This window comes from Diorhabda carinulata, chromosome 3 (genome assembly GCF_026250575.1).
Source record: "Diorhabda carinulata isolate Delta chromosome 3, icDioCari1.1, whole genome shotgun sequence".
NCBI lineage: Eukaryota > Metazoa > Arthropoda > Insecta > Coleoptera > Chrysomelidae > Diorhabda > Diorhabda carinulata.
In genome coordinates this window covers 9019821-9036425 of record NC_079462.1, presented here as the reverse complement: position 1 = coordinate 9036425, position 16605 = coordinate 9019821, and the positions used below count along the sequence as shown (strand labels likewise).

General features: G+C 32.1%; 2 protein-coding genes across 2 annotated transcripts in view; both read right to left on the bottom strand.

Annotated features, from left to right (window-relative positions):
- LOC130891712 (uncharacterized) overlaps window positions 1–13486 on the bottom strand; it is a 48832-nt gene extending 35346 nt beyond the window's left edge. Inside the window, exon 1 of the transcript XR_009058944.1 lies at window positions 252–13486. The gene's annotated coding sequence lies outside the window, so the exon portion shown is untranslated. The remainder of the gene's footprint in view (window positions 1–251) is intronic.
- Window positions 1–16605, bottom strand: part of LOC130891714 (DNA-directed RNA polymerases I, II, and III subunit RPABC3) — a 159259-nt gene that overhangs the window by 47239 nt on the left and 95415 nt on the right. The gene's annotated exons all lie outside the window — the stretch shown is intronic.

The window sequence follows — 16605 nt, the reverse complement described above, 5'->3', positions numbered from 1 at the left end:
AATGAAAGTCAAATATTATAACTAAAATAACCCAATTAAAACGTTATAACACAATAATTCTTTTATTCTATTTTGGGTAGTGCTCTAAATACGGTGGACCTTTCTCAACCCCGGAAATTACATCCCTTGGACTCAGCTGTTCCAATCAGTTGCACAATAAAAAAACGACTCGACCATCACCACACAAGCGTTAATTTCACAAAATCCATGCAACAAATTTAATTATAAATTAGATAATAGTATGAACTCACAGATATATTATTATTCTCGAGATAGCGAAGAGTCAAATAGCACAGGTGGAATCTGTAGTCGAACGTTCGTTCTCAATTTGCGTTATGTAAGTGTCGATTTGAGAGTGCGCAAACGAGAATAACAGGGATCCCTCGATAGGAAAAGAAAACAGGAACTGGGTAACAGATTTTCTAAAATAGAATTGGCACAAATACGGGAAAATACTGATAGATGGCATACGTTTAGCATTTTATGTCAATAAAAATATAACGAACCAGAAACAATATTATTTAGTCAAAATAAAAATATGCATATAAAATGATTTTAGCTAATATTCTATTTGATGTTATACACGATGTCCAAGGTAATGAGGTAATAAAAGTTATTAGAGAAGAAAACACCTGGAAAATGTGTAAAAGGCACGACGAGAGAAAAAACCAGATGAATGCGTAAGTTGACAAATTGTTACAATACACAAAAAGAGATCTACAACAGTGCCGAAACTACATACAGAGATTTAGCGAGTAAAGCAAAACATTTTACGCTTAGCGCAAGGTACATCCAAAATAGATGCAATACAAACAATTAAATATAAAGTGGAAAAAATACATGAATACCAGATAGATATACAAATGTTGTTTGTTGATTTTCAATAAGAGTTTAACTGAATCAAGGGTAAAAATATGTTGATGATCTGAAAGACCTATGGGCTGGAAAAAGACTTACGCAATGACTACGAGACAAGTATACTGACTAATTAAAGAGAAATTGAAGAATTCCCAATTAATAAAAGAGTAAGACAAGGTGACCCACCATTCGACTATCAGTAGAGCCCGTACTAAGAAATATTAGTGCAGGAATCTTAAGAAACAGCGGAACTCAAATAATCGAAATAATAAATGGAAATGTAGCATAAGAGAATAATAAAAAAAAATTACAAAACTTTAAATATCTAGAAATAGAGCGTATCATGCAATTAAGAAGAGTTTAAAGAGCAATATACTAAATAAGAACACCAAAATTTATATTTTCAGATCACCAAAGCAAAAAACAGAAGCCAAACGTTCAGGTTTGAAATTAAATTGAATGAAAGGCAAATGTGGACGAAATGTTGTCAGATCTCGAGACTCAACTTATATATGGTTTTGGATATTAATTTGAACCCTTTGTGAATAAAATTCTTAATATGTATGGTAAATTGTGACAAAATTGATCTAGATAATTGCCGTCCTTATTGCGACGCACGGTACAACGTACCAGAACGATACTGGTATAAAGAAAAAACCATTTTCAAGGATATAACGCTAGGATTTGTTTCGTTCACTATACAAAGTAATATAATGATGTTTATTTACAGCAACTTAATTTGTATGCTTCAAACGTTTCTGAATGTAAACTATTGTTGTGAGGTACTTCATTATATAAGTAAACGACAATAATGATTGGCAAATGGTGGTACTCGTATATATATCTACCCAACGGGATCTATATATCTTATATTCAGAACTAGTACAGTCAGTGAAGCTGGAAACCAGATGGAACCTCCGAATTTTTTGAAATTGAATGGATTTGGATGAACATTTAGAATAAGTTTCGTCTTAGGCTCAATATCAAAAGTCCGATTGTCGATTTTTATTTTTTATGGGTAAGTGAAGGTAAGTGAAAAAAATTGAAAAAGTTAAGTCTCAATCATTTTACTTGTAAAAATTTTGTTCAAGCACAAAGATTAAATAGTGTTTCATGTTTTCGAATGTATTTTATTGTATATTTGATGTTTACAACCCCTTATGTAACCCTTAAAAACCCACATGCAAAAAATAATGACAAAAAATTACTTTTTGAAGATTAGATATAACGTAGAACATTTTATAAAAAATGATTTTCTTTGTTATTTCATAAGCTATCATTTTGTTTGTTACACTTTTTTTAATATTATATTATTCACGAAAAATACTTTGAAAATGTGTTTTTTTTTCACTCAAAATTTTCAATCAGTTTCCAATTGTGAATAACTAAAAAACTATTGATTTCTCGAGAACATTCCTCAAACATTTTTTGTTCAGAATTTGATTCTCTATCGATTTTTGGCGTTATTTTTTATAAATATTTTTCACCCTGAAGAATCAATCGGCGCTGTGTAACTAATTTCAAGTAATTCGATTCTGTTTCAAAAAATTCGAGGGTGAAAAACTTTACTGACTGCATTAAACATGCATGTTGGGAATTTTGACGATCCGACCGTGAGAACAGTAACAAAAACCTTGAAATAAGAAATCTTTCTCATTTTTTTTATTTTTTATATAACTTTTTGCTTTTACATTCATTATTTAGGCAAATATGGTGGACATTATCAAGTTTAACATAAGTATAAGAGAAGAAATACGAGAAGTTGATAAGTTAACACGTATTAAAGGTACTACAACGTCTTCTGTCAATAATTAGTAATCAGAAATTATTATCCAACAGTAGCCGAACAACTGGTTCCACTTCTTTCAAGCAAATATTACTTCAGAGTTTATATAATAATTATTGAGAAGACCATGGATAGTGGAACCCTAAAAATACGGGCCATGTTAAACTGGGACACCAGAAACAAAACTATAAAAAATAAGATGAGCGTGATGGTTACACTAAAAAAGCAAGGGCGGATCCAGGGTCTTGACAAAGGGGGGATCATTAGTATTAGGACGGGTCTTCCCCCAAAGACATGGCATTTTAAGCCTTTTGCCCACAAAATATAAGTTAATTATGTTGTTTTTGACATTTATATTAAGTAGTCTATGTCAGATTCTTCTACTTCTTAGTCTTGAATTTCCTGAGCATTTTATTTTCGTTTTATTAGGTATTGATTCAATATTCGAAATATTTGGAGGTATTCGCTCCCCTATCCACGGTGTAAAATAATTCGTACTTTTACATATTCCTACGCCCTTTTATAAGAAACAAAAAACCAAGTTAATTAATCAGGGTTTAGGGGGAGATCATAGCCCCCATGGATCCGCGCTTGTAAAAAACAGGATTCATTGTACCAGATTTCATAAATACACGATCCAGAGTAACATATTTACATTCTATGTTCGTGGGTCGTTTTACGAACTGTACGCCTAAGGTTAGTTTTTAACATAGTACCAAAAAATTTATCATATGGACAAGATTTCCGATGCACTCAATAAAAATTTTACCGCAAATGATTTCAAATGGGTATTTACGTTGTTTTGTGGATCTTCGTTGTACTACAGCCACGTTTTCTGTTCTATAGAAAACCGAAAGTCGCCGAGTGCTAATTCAGGACTGTACAGCGAATTATCAAAAGTTCAAATAGTTCGGGGAACCGTTTGTTAACGAGCGTCGTCTTGGATTAGGTTTCGTCCCCTGTGTAACAAAATCTGCACGTCGTATTATCTGCTAGGTCCAGCGTCTTCAGGTTTTTGGTGAGGCGACGATGAAACTCCTGTTAGTATTTATAAATTGTTCTTACTTAGCAGATCTACTCTGGTTATACTTTCCCAGAAGAGTCTTTGCCTGTCTCAACCCCTGTAGGTTGTCCAAATAATTGGTTTTTCTCTTATATACCTTCTTTTCCCGTGCTTTTTCCATTGTTCTGTAGGTGATACCACAGAAGGGTTCAGGTCCCATAAAGAGCTTATCTGTCCCCGGTTTAGCAAGCTTTCAGCTATTTATTTCCCTTCGCTCCGGTGTGTCGCGGAATCCATTGAAAGGTAATTTTATTTTTATAGGTGAGTTTGGATTTCATGATATTGGAGCTTAGAGTTCTAATCGCTGCTTCACTATCGGACAGGATAATGATCTCCTGTTTGCGATAGTTCCACTCTAGATTGAACTGAACACATTTTTTCAATTGCTGATACTCCAGACTTTGAATTTATTCCATGATTGTTCAATTTGTACTTTGCCTTTCTATCATTACTGTTTAAATTGTAGATTTTTTTGACAATTAGTACTTTTTTCGCCTCTGTCTCTATTTCTTTCAATCTTTTTATTTATAATCTGTCTCAAATATGGTATTTTTCTATTTATGCGAACAACGAGATAACTAACGTAATCTGCGCAGGCGTCCCAAGTACACGCACAATAAACCGTCTGTGTCGCTCGAAAGAATTAGGTTAATCAACGAATATCCACTTTTCTTCTATTGATAATGATTTCAAGTTGTGGAGTACATACATATTCATTTAAGTTATTATTAATTTAATTATTGTTAATCCGTTTAAAATACGAGATCTAATAGCTATTAACTGAATCCTATTATACAACATCAAAATGAACCGTGAACTTGGAAAATCTGAATGACATTGAATTATGTTCATGTGTGTGTGTGTTGTGTATATTTTATCAAATCGTTTCTAGGAATCGCGTGTTATGTGCGGTTTTTTTATGACGACAATATACACACTCAATTTTATTGGTAATTTGAATGTATAATATTTCTGACGTTTTCTATGTAACTATTTGTTATCTGAGCTGAACTGAATTGTTTTTACAGGTGAGATTCTTCAACAAACTAATTTTTATAGGTATTTACAACTATAATCATCTTCCAATATAACGCTGAAAATTTAAAAAAATGTCATACTATGAGCCCATATTTCCAAACCATCGTGTCGAGTTTTTATATTAAGATGGTTATTATTTACGACAATAGATAAGAAACAACAACAAACAGCTGAATGGTCTGTTTATCGGCTTCAATATAGTAAAAATGAGCTTGTAAAAGAAATGATATTTGAAGTTACCATACCACAAATAATCAGCGACATCATGAGAAGACTAGAAGTCAAATCCTACTAAGACCGAAGTAATTATGTTCACCAAAAAATGTAAGTTCACGAAACCATAATGAGAATCGACTATCAAAAGAAGATAAATACTTACGAATTATATAAGTTCCATGGAAAAGGAATACTGTGGAAAGAATAAAAAAAGGAATCAACGCTTTTTGTACTTGTAGGAAGATATTTGGTAAAAAATGGGGACTACAACGAAGCAGTCATAAGATCTATTATAATCTATGGCTCAGTAGTGTGGAATCTCATGAAAGTACAGAGGACAGCAGTACTGGAAATCACCAGAACTATGGAATTGTTTATAAAAGTTGTAGGCTTTAAAGGCGTTCACTGATTGAGAGAGAATAACCTTTGCAAGCAAACAAATCATGAACAAACTATTCTGCAAGTAATGGCTAAAATAGGACGAAAAAGAATAAAGGATCTATTTGCTCAGAACACCAACTTTATGATCACAGAAAACAAACTTAACGGAAAGGGTAAAAATAAACATTACTATAAATGAATGTCTTCACAGATGGTTCGGTAAAAAAAATATTGACCAGGCGCCAGAGTGTTTTCAAAAGAACTGAACATCAAAAAGTCGTATATACTAATAAAAACTAAATTTAATATCCTTCAAACGAAAATCTACAGAAATACAAAAATCTATCCAGACATCTATAAAAAAATAGCATCAAAAACAACAAAATCAAAAGTGGATAGAGCTATCACGAGGTACTTTACACTGAAATAAGCCTCTGCTGAGTACCTGGAACTATGAGGTGACAGGGAACTCTAAAGCAGAATTCTTTCTAAACATGTAACGAGAAGAGAAATTGCCAAAGAGACAGACAATAACACTGCTACTATCGATAGAATTATTGAAATATGAACAGAAACAGAAGTGATTGCACGATATCCAGAGCAATTTAGACAAGAATTAATGAAGAAAATAACGGTAATAAGTTCACGTAACAATCAATCCAGAAAATCATTGGAGTCATCAATGGACATTCTACTGTTGGGACCAGGTTCCATAAATGGGGGGTGACTATTGTGTAAAGGAGGAGAAGAGTCAATCTAACATATCATCTGCCGATGTCCCTCCTTGCCGGATAAACCAAGTCAAATGATGAGGACGATACAATAGAATGCCTCGAAAAAATTGAAAAAGTGAAAAACACGACCAATTGAAACCAAAGTTGTCCGTACTAACCTAACTCAACCTTGACGTTACTAAAAAGCTCACTCGTTTTAAAAATGGCACGTGGTATAAAATTGTTTCTGAAGAATCAAGAAAAGTGATTATTAATTTCCATTTAAAAGGTCAACAGCATTAATTAGTCAATGTATACCGTTCATAACAATGTTAAATTAAACAAAATAACGAGATCTGTGGGTCAAAAATCAAGAAATGGAAATCAACCGCAACTTAAGAACGTCAAGTCGATTATTCTGCAAAATCAGTGTGGTAATTGCAACTAATTAAGAATATTATGCAATCATAAAAAATTTTTTTTCATAAGTAACTGGTCACACAGCGATAAAGGTAAATTTATTTTCTTTTTATGTTCGTCTATTAAATCAGAGGCTTTTACTGACAAAAATTCCGAACAAAAATGGACTAGCGTTGACAAAACAACAGACATTATTGTCCCCGAAACTAAAACAATGATTAGTGCATGATCATCACGTGAGCATCCCGAGGGCAATGGGGCGCGGCATCGTATTGGTCCAAATCAGAGGCACCATTATATACCACAAGCTAGAAATAAGCTAAAAAGCTTCATATCAACGCTAGCGAAAAACAAATGATTGTGAATATTTACAAAAGAGAAATGCAAGGAAATGATGACAAAACTGTTGATGACGTTATTTCCAAAAGGGCGAATTTTTCGGAAATACCTTCTGCAAGTATCATCAAGAAAAAAATTAATAATTCAATTGCTGGTTTCGATAGGAGTGCCATCAGTAGAATTGTGCACAATTTTTTGTTTTTTCAAAATAAGATATCTACAGTGAATAAAGTTCTGAGAGTAGTTAGCGAAGATAAGGACTTGCTGGAAGTTGGAAGATCAAAATTTTAGAATTTATTAAAAGAAATGGGATTCCAATGCAAAAAACGAGGAAGGAACAGTTTATTATTGGAAAAACCAGAAATAATTGTGTGAAGACGAAAATACCTTAGAAAAATTGAGAAATTTCGTGAAAAAAAAAGAAAAATTTACTACCTGCATGAATCATGGGTAAACGCTGGACATACTAAGGATAAGATTTGGGTGGACACTTACATACAATCCTCAAGCCAAGCATTCTTGGATGGACTTTCTACCATATTATAAAATCCACCAGGTAGGTGATATTTCAAAAAACTATTTTACAAGCTTTTATTTAGTGTCACGTGTTTGTGAATGTATGTGTGTAGTTAAATCTAAGAAGTTCATTTTAATTGATATCTCTTCTTATTTGATCAAAGACTATCTCCATAACTATAAAACCAAATCAATTTACTCATCTTTATAATTTCCCACTTAATTGTCTAATTCTGAATATCAACTTATTTGAGCTTCTTCCATTTTTAAAGTGAGATGTTTTGATTTACCATTTCTCTTCGATAGAGTATAGTGGAGAAACTTACACTTCGTGGAAGTTAATACAATATTAAACGCAGCGGCTAAAAAAGTGGAAAATCAGATATCATATAAAAATTTTCCAGTTTTTGAATAGTCATCCAATAGTCTAGAATTCTCCCGATCGAAGCGTTGTCGCTCAAAAGCTTTAACGGAATCCCGAAGATCAGTTCAAGAATTGAGAACCCATTAAGAAACTAACTAAACGTTAGTTCAAAGTATACCAAGATCAATATGAAAAGTATTTAATCGAAATTCGATGCGACATAGCAGTGATTTAATTTTAGTTAATTTTTAAAATTCGACAATGGTTTTAATTCATAAATTGAATGAGTGTATTAAATGATATAGTTTTGAATTAATTTTCGTTAATAATTAAATTGTTTGTCGGACAGTATCAGACTATCGAAAAAATGTAGATCCTTTAACAAAGTTTCCTCAGTCCACTCCTTCTTGAGATATCACCCGTAACAAGTGATGACTAAGAGTTTTTTTCTAAAATTTCAGTAAAGCTAGAAACTTGGAACTCTGTAGTTTTCGTGCATTAGCAAAGGACAACCATGGGTCATTTCCAGCATTTATTATGAACAGTATTTCATTTATTTCTTTACTGTTCTCCACTCAATTTATTAAAAAAATTACAAATTATGGTGTTTATTTTTTTTTCTCTGCAGCTGTTGGTTTTGAGAGAAAAATTCCAAGAATAAAAAATATTTTGGAATAACACAACGTTTTAATTCCACCCTCGTATAACGTAACAGGAATATTTGAAAGATACCAGTAATTAGTCTTTTGTGAGTGCACGAAAATTACAAAATTTCAAGTTTCTTTAATTTACAACTTTAGTAACTGCCTTTCCAGAGAGATATATCAGAAAGGAGTAGGATGAAAATTTTGTTATAGGGAAGACACGTCTTAATTTCATACCACCTGAATTTTGTCGCATGAATTTAGAAACATCTTGTATATGTTATTTGTTTTGATGATAGAATGCAATATTGCGATTCTTTCTGATAGTTCAACTCATTATGAGGTATCAATAGATAGAAGAATTTAAAAAATACAGTCTATTCAAAAATTAGAGTGACCTAACCTTATTATTAACGTTCCACGATAAAGTTAAATGAATCAGTAGTTCTTCCCTTCACATTATTACATTTCAATATGGAAGAGTGGCGTTTCAATATTTGTCCTACTGTAGTCGGTTACAATTGATCAATACAATCAATACGTTTATCCACCATAGAATTTAGAGAAAAGTGCGCCACGTTGATGTTTGACGCGGGTGAGAAAAGGCCCGAGCCTTGAGCATAGAGAAGATATTAAATATAGAGAGAGTGGCATTTTAGTAGAATTGTACCATTGGACGAGAGAGAAAGAGCATCGGATTACCACCCTTTGTTTCCTTCAATTCGCCTATAATTTAAAAACTTCTTATTCTCCTCTTTTGGTATTCCTACCACTCGAAACTTCGACGTCATTTAGATTAAATCGGAATAAAGTATAGAGAAACAGAGAGTGGTATACCGATGTCCTTTTTCTCTCTGCCAGCCGGTCGGGTTCAATTGAGCAAACCTCCATACCTCACTCGCTCTATCTTTAATATTTTCTCTAACAGGAGAAGAAAAAATAACACTAACCTAACCTATTTTCATTTATCATTAAGATAATGCTGTAAGTATTAGTTGTTAATTATGCTAGTTAATATCGATAGTAAGTTTGATGCTAACAGTAAGAATTATGCTTTCTCGGCCAATCACATTCCGCTGCCTTAAGGGCCAAACCTTGTTTCATTCTTGTCAAACATCAACATGTTCTCCAATGTTTTATAATCAACTTTATAATCAATTTATATAGTTATCAACGATTTAACAACTCACATGAATTTTGCACTAAAGTTTAGTCTGTTGTAAAGCCAAAACGTATAAAAGCCGCATTCACCCACTGGTCTACTAGCTTACAAAGGATTCTATCCTATGAATAAGACCCGATTAACTCGATCAATTTCCGAACAACGGTGAAAGTGATCCGGGTTAGTTTCCGAACAGTCAAATCATACTCGAGTTAACTCTATTATAGTCTATCTTATAATAATCTATTTCCATATAAATGTCTGCTTATATATTATCAAAATCTATTACTAGAGCTCCATATAACTTTCTTTCAGTGATATCTCACTGATATTTCTACGGTGTGGTAGCAAGAATAATTAAAGTTAATGACAAAACATTATCATGAAAGTGTGATGAATTACTAAACTGTTTAATTTTCTGTGAGATCGAAACGGGCAGTTTTTTTAAATTTGATCAAACATCAATGTCTCAAGAGAGGAACAGAAATTAGGAAAGATTTTGGAATAGATGGAATTGTCAAGGCGATGCACAAATAAAATAATATCAAAAGAAAATATATGCGAATAACGATTTCTATTACAAACTCATGTTATTAAATCACTCAACCGTGTGTACCGAAAAATATTGATGTGTTACGAATATCCATAACAAATGAAGATTGAACAAAAAGGAACTGAGATACCACCAGCTGTGTTCACTGGTCCAAAATTTCAGAAAACACAGTGTGGATCCCAATACCTTATTGTCATATTTCGTAGAACACCAATCTGAAAGTCCTCTCGGAATAATCTTACCATTAACATTTCATTTTAATCTTTCTATTTTTAGCGTTCTAAAACTGCACAACTTCAGACATCTTCATGTGATGCACGAAGAAAATAACATTTTCAGTTAACTAATAAGAAAATTAATTCCAAAATTTAACTTATCCTAAATGCGACATAGATAAGTTTGAATTTATTAAGATGTGTAAGGTATGCCTACAGTAGAAGCCCTAATTCGAAAATCACATCTCTCCCAGACCCAAACGCAAATAAGCAGATTTTTTTCACATTGGGAAAATCGGCATCAACACATGACTTAAGGAAAATGTGTTGTGAGTATTGATTTAATGGTAGCGTAAACAGTGTGTTCACTATGTAATAGATAGTCGTGCCCAGACCAACGTGCAGGCAGAGGACCTACAACTGCTACTACACAAGAAAATGTTCATGATCTCCTGTTGAGAGGTCGAAGAATAATTACACAAACAAGAAAAATTTGTCTGCACTAATTTTTATAGATGGATACAACCAAACACGTCAAGATATTTTAACGAAGTATAGACAAAACAGATTCTCGCAAGACTATCATTAGGAGTCAGAGATCACTATGATGCATAGTCGAGAAATTAATCTTGCCGCCGAAAATCTGTGAAAGGTTTTCATGGCCATTGTCCATTATGTACTGTTTCTGGGCTGTTCGGCCGTCATTGATTGTGTCTTGTTCTTGACGTTTTGCCAACACGAAAGTTTGGCATCTTCAGAAGCTGTGATCGGTTCACTGCTAGCGAACTTCTAGAATTTGATCTGTATCATTATCACATATCGTATGTGTAAGAGTCAGCGATTGGGAAATCCACAGTATTCTAGCAAACTTATTGATGCTACTTATACAATTTAAGCCTGCCATAAGGATGGTTCCTGTACGGAAGTCAAATTTTAATTTGTAAAATTTGATCGGATTTTGTCTGCGGTTTTAATATCTTGAAGTATCCAATCGTCCCGGTTCCTATTCTGGTTTATGAAATGTCAAATCGTCGTTGTTCGATAAAAGTCACAAGCCCAATTTTCAGCAATTTCATATAATCACACAATTCGTTTTAAAATGAGCCTATAGACTGACAAAACTCAATAAGTCCTACATTTATGGATCCAGACGAAGAAATCAAGATCAGAATTAAAATGGCTTTTGTCAAGTACTCCTCAATGTTTGCAAACAGAAATCTAAACCTCCACGTCAGAATAGGTTACATGGAATGTTATGTGTGGTCAGTACTACATAACGGAGTGGAAACCTGGACCTTGAAACCTCAAATGATCAAAAAACTTGAAGCATTTGAGATGTGGCTCTATAGATGCATCCTGAAGATATCCTGGAATGACAGAAAATCCTGGCTCCGTAACATAAGAGAATGGACAAATCTCAGCCTCGGAGAATTGTTTCATGTTGCGAGTGACAGAGACGCATTTAAAAACGTTGCCGCCAACCTTCAATGAGAAGACGGCATGAGAAGAAGAAGAAGTGTCTAATAATTCATCTACAGCGCTGCCTAATTTACTCTACACCTTCAAACTGTTTTACTGCAAAAGTGTCTTCTTCTAGAACAACGACGAAAGAAATGGTTAATTATTTTTTTGTAAATCACTCTGGTCCGACGATTACTATTTTCAATTGCGATTGTTTACTTAGTGCTACAATAATAATGGTTAACCACCCACCCTATTAACCAAATCTGGCTCCAAGAGACTATTTCTTCCTAACCTTAATTTACCTACAAAAGAGTCGAGAACGTGATCGCATACCTAATTTTTTTTAAGAAAAAGAAGACAGTTTTTATTTGTAAGAGTTAAAAAGGTGAGATAAATATCTATTTATGTATATTCACTTGATGATGATATGATGATGTCTTGCAAAAGCATGCTCGAAGTACTCTATTTTTTGTGTCCAGCACCGTGGAGCGAACTACGACAACCACTGTTTTTATGGATACTTTCGATAGTTTAGATGACGATGAACTGTTGGTACATGCTGTTAGCTCCCTAGAAATCGAACAGATCTATAATATAAACTAGGAAACTATCTTGAAAGTAGCCCTTTTTCCTGTTACTTTCATATTTCCTATTTATTCTAATAATTATTTCCATTAAGAGTCCTTAAAGGTAGATTCAAATTAAACTAACAACTTTATATTCGGAAACAAGAATTAGGATAACTATTATGGACTTGAATTTAAGATATTTAGTGGTAATACTTGATCTAATAAAAAATATATAATTCAGTGTCAAATTCGACCGAACGTTTTTTTCTGTGGGGCTACAACCAGTTGCTGGCTTTGAGTTTTCTTTCCCAACTGTTCCTATCCAGAGGTGCCCTCTTCAAATTGCGTCTTCTGCTACCTTTTGCGAGATCCTCTAAAGAAATTGGTCACCCATTTGTTCAAAAAAAAAAACGGAAAACTGACTACCTATATTTATCGAATTGGACAAATGTTGATTCTGGTTGATAATGTCGTCTGTCCAAACATATTTACAGCCAACCCAGAAACAATAATCAAATACAGTAGGAGAAGATATGGGTCGAGAAATAAATATGTGGAAATAAAAATATAACAACAGAATCGCAAAGGAAAATAGCCAGGTAGCACAGTTAATTGTAGAAAAAATAGAGGAGGAAAATTAATAAATAAATCAAAAAGCTATTGATTAGCATTAACGACAATCCTCGAGTACTTGAATAATTTAATGAATGTAAATAATAAAAGTAACTTCAACTATGAGTACAGGTAAAGTTGCAAGGAATACGTATTTTCGACCACAACAACTAGATTTTTAATAACTGCAGTCAAGTAGAATAACAATCATTCTATTTTTTAAATCAACTTTTCCATGAAGAGGAATGAATTTAGTATATTTTTAAGTGATATGCCCAATAACTACTTTCAGAAAACAAAAAGTAAATATAGGTATTGGAATAAACATATCTGATGTAACCTTCGAAAATATGTTTCTCGAATTTTGTCTATTTCTTAGAGATTGACCTATTTGTATGTGTTCAAATTTCGGCCCGGAAGAAAAGCTTTCACTATTTCTACTGTTTATTATATTTTTATGCTGTGCCATCCTGTTATTAAGATGAAAATGAAATTTTAAATGGAAAATATCAGATAAATAGTGAAGCAATATTTTTTATCAATGAAATATTTGGAAAAACGTATCAATTATTAAAAAACATCTTACCTTAACGCTTTAACAAGACTCAAAGATACCTCTATTGAGTACAGATTATATGGAGGGAAAGCCTCTTTTTCTTTGCACAAAAATTCGTTACGAACATACCGATTTTCTTTGATAAACTGAATATTTATTACAAAAAAATTGATCTACATAATGAAGTACATGCCAAGAAGATGTATGCCAAGTTCTAAAGATAGCTCACGTTGAAAATCATATTTAATTAGGTACTAATATTCGATTTTGAAAAGACACATTTTTTCGTACTTTTTTAAGCTTTCAATAAATTTATAGTGTGGTATAATTGGCATCATGTGTTACAATAAATTTAACTAAAAATTAGTACAGAGTTGAGAAGCAGGAGAAACAGAACTAGCAGAGATCAATTTTAACGTAATTTTATCAATATTTTCTATATTAAAGAATATCGACCAACCCAAACGATTTTAAATCGATGCTTACGCAGTGACAACTTAAAAGAATGGAGCTAAAGAGAACAAAATAAATGGAGTTTATATCTGAAGCATGGATTTTATTTCGTTTGTCTATGGTTAATTACGATCTTGATCCTAAGGGCACTTCAAGTGCCCTTTGTTCATTAGTTCTTATCAACTGCCACTCATTCTATTTTGGGATATAACGTTTTGAGTGATTTTTTAAGAAATATTTTGTTTTTCAAATTCAAGTTTGTGGTTTAAGGATGCTCCAATCTTGTTGTGCCATAAACGGCTGGAAAGAAAAAATGCAGAACAAAAATAAAAAAAGTAAGAATGTGACATCAGTATCAATTCTTTTCCTCCCAATACAAATTAATACTTTTTCTAAACATTGAAATTAAAGATGATACTTTAAATTACGAAAAGACTCCGACCTTAGGAATAAATGGCTAGTTGCCATAAGAAGAGACAATTTTAAGCCAAGTGATTTGTGAAACACACTTCAGCAAGGAAGACTTTGAAGTTAATGGACAAGGGAATAGGATTTCAACAGCAGTACAAGTTCTGTTGTTGATTTCAGTATCAGATGTTGATTTTGACGCCATTTCGAATCGATTTTATTCATCGGTTACGGCGTTGATAAAACCATAGAGAACTGACTTAAAATTGCTCCCAAATCATTATTTATTTCCAGAATATTCATTTCCGTGAAGTTTTTCAACGATTGAATTGAAAAACTCCAGTATTTAATCAAACTTATACTTTCCGAATAGGATCATACATAAATTACCTTGTATATAGTCCAATGAACAACCGTAAAAATATGGTATCACCTCAGAATTTTATCAAGACGCATGGATTTGTGTGAAATATTGAAATTATGATCTATTTATCCTTTACTTCAAAATCTACCCTATGCCAAAGTGTACAAATTAGTGTAAGGAGTGAAAACTAAACCCTTATTGTTAAAATTCAATAAAATAAAAGTCAAACCAACCTTTCTTGTGATAAAATTGAAAAAAAAAATAATTATAGTACGTTACCTTACTTTAATTGTTAGAAGTGTTCTTTTTATTGTATTCAAATCAACTGTTTCTTTGAAACAAAAAAGTTGAAAAAAAATTTATGATTTTATTTGTAGAATTAAAAATATTACTCATGTTTAATTGATATTTTTGTACTAATTGATTATTTTGCATAATATCATCCCTCAAAAACCACCCCTCATAAAGAAAAAAATTTAATCTTCAAAAATTGTGAAGATAGACGTTTGAAAAAAATATTTTAATATAATTGTTCACGTATTTAATGTAGTGTATTTCAATTTCGTTTACATATCAATATTAAAAAATTAATAAATCAATATACAAAAGAAATAAAAGTTAACAATCATCATTATCAGTATTTGTATTTTCGTCTTCTTCATCACTTATTGGTGCACTGTTCAGACAATTTTCACCAGAAAATTCATTGCAAGTTGAGTTACAAAAAAGTCCCATGCACCGTTTTTTGCAATTACAAAATATTATTTGCTAGAGATCTTGTGGCGCAGGACTTTTTTTCATTTAAATGGGTTGCACTGAACCCAGTCACCAGTATGATTAATATTTTCTTTCTAAGCATCTTTTAATGTACTCATCCATTGCATCAACTGTTGTAACAAGGGGTGACAATTTAACAGAAGTGTCTTTAGTAGTTGCCTTAATAAAGGACCCATATCTCAATCGATCAAGAAATACTACAAAATCTTCAATGTTCTGCATTTTCTTTGCGTTCGTATTTTTAGCAGTATCTTATAATATTATTAAATTGTAGTACCTATTACCTATTATGTTCTCTTGAATCTAGCCTTTTTCCATTAATTCAGAAAACTTTTTACTGCATGTGGAAAAGCAATAAATTCGGCACTGTTGGGTTAGGTTAGGATATTCCATTTCAAAACTGTTACTTCAATACACCAGTGAGGGAGAATTTTGTTTACCTAATTTAAAAAAAATAAATTTCTTGCTGGAATTTAGCTTTGCTGTCAAAACTACTAATATGTCTATATTTTCCACGGTTATTTCAACTATAAATTCGTCGGCTTCTCTTTTTCCTTGGTGACACTTGATCGATTTTTTCTCCATAAAGAATTTTCATTAAAAAAACTTTTTGTCTCTAGCAGTTTTAACGTATCTTTCTTTTTTTATTATTTTTATAAGACAATTTTAAAAAAAATATATAGAACGCTCCATTGTAACCATAATTGTTTTCAGAATCAAACTTTCTAAACCATGCAATATCCTATTAAAGAGATTTGCAAATTCATAACATTATATTTCAATTAGGGTAGCAATATCAAGGGTAAAAATGACGTTTTTTGCTGTGAAATGAAGGAATATCTCATTTTCATATCAAGTTTTATTTGAATGGTGTTTTGATGTTCTTAGAAAAAGACTCTATACATTTTTTCCGTAAAATTTACCGTTTTCCACTTATTAAATTTTCAATTTTTCAACATGTTCGGTTCACTAAATCCACCTTTAATAAATCATAATTCGATTTGTATTAGGTTTATAACAAAAAAAACGTTCTTTTTATTTTTTTAAAAGCTACTTTTAACCTCTTTACAGTTTTTCGATAAAATCTAAAGTTTATGACTTGTAAAAAATCAATTCAAAATATGCATTTTTATA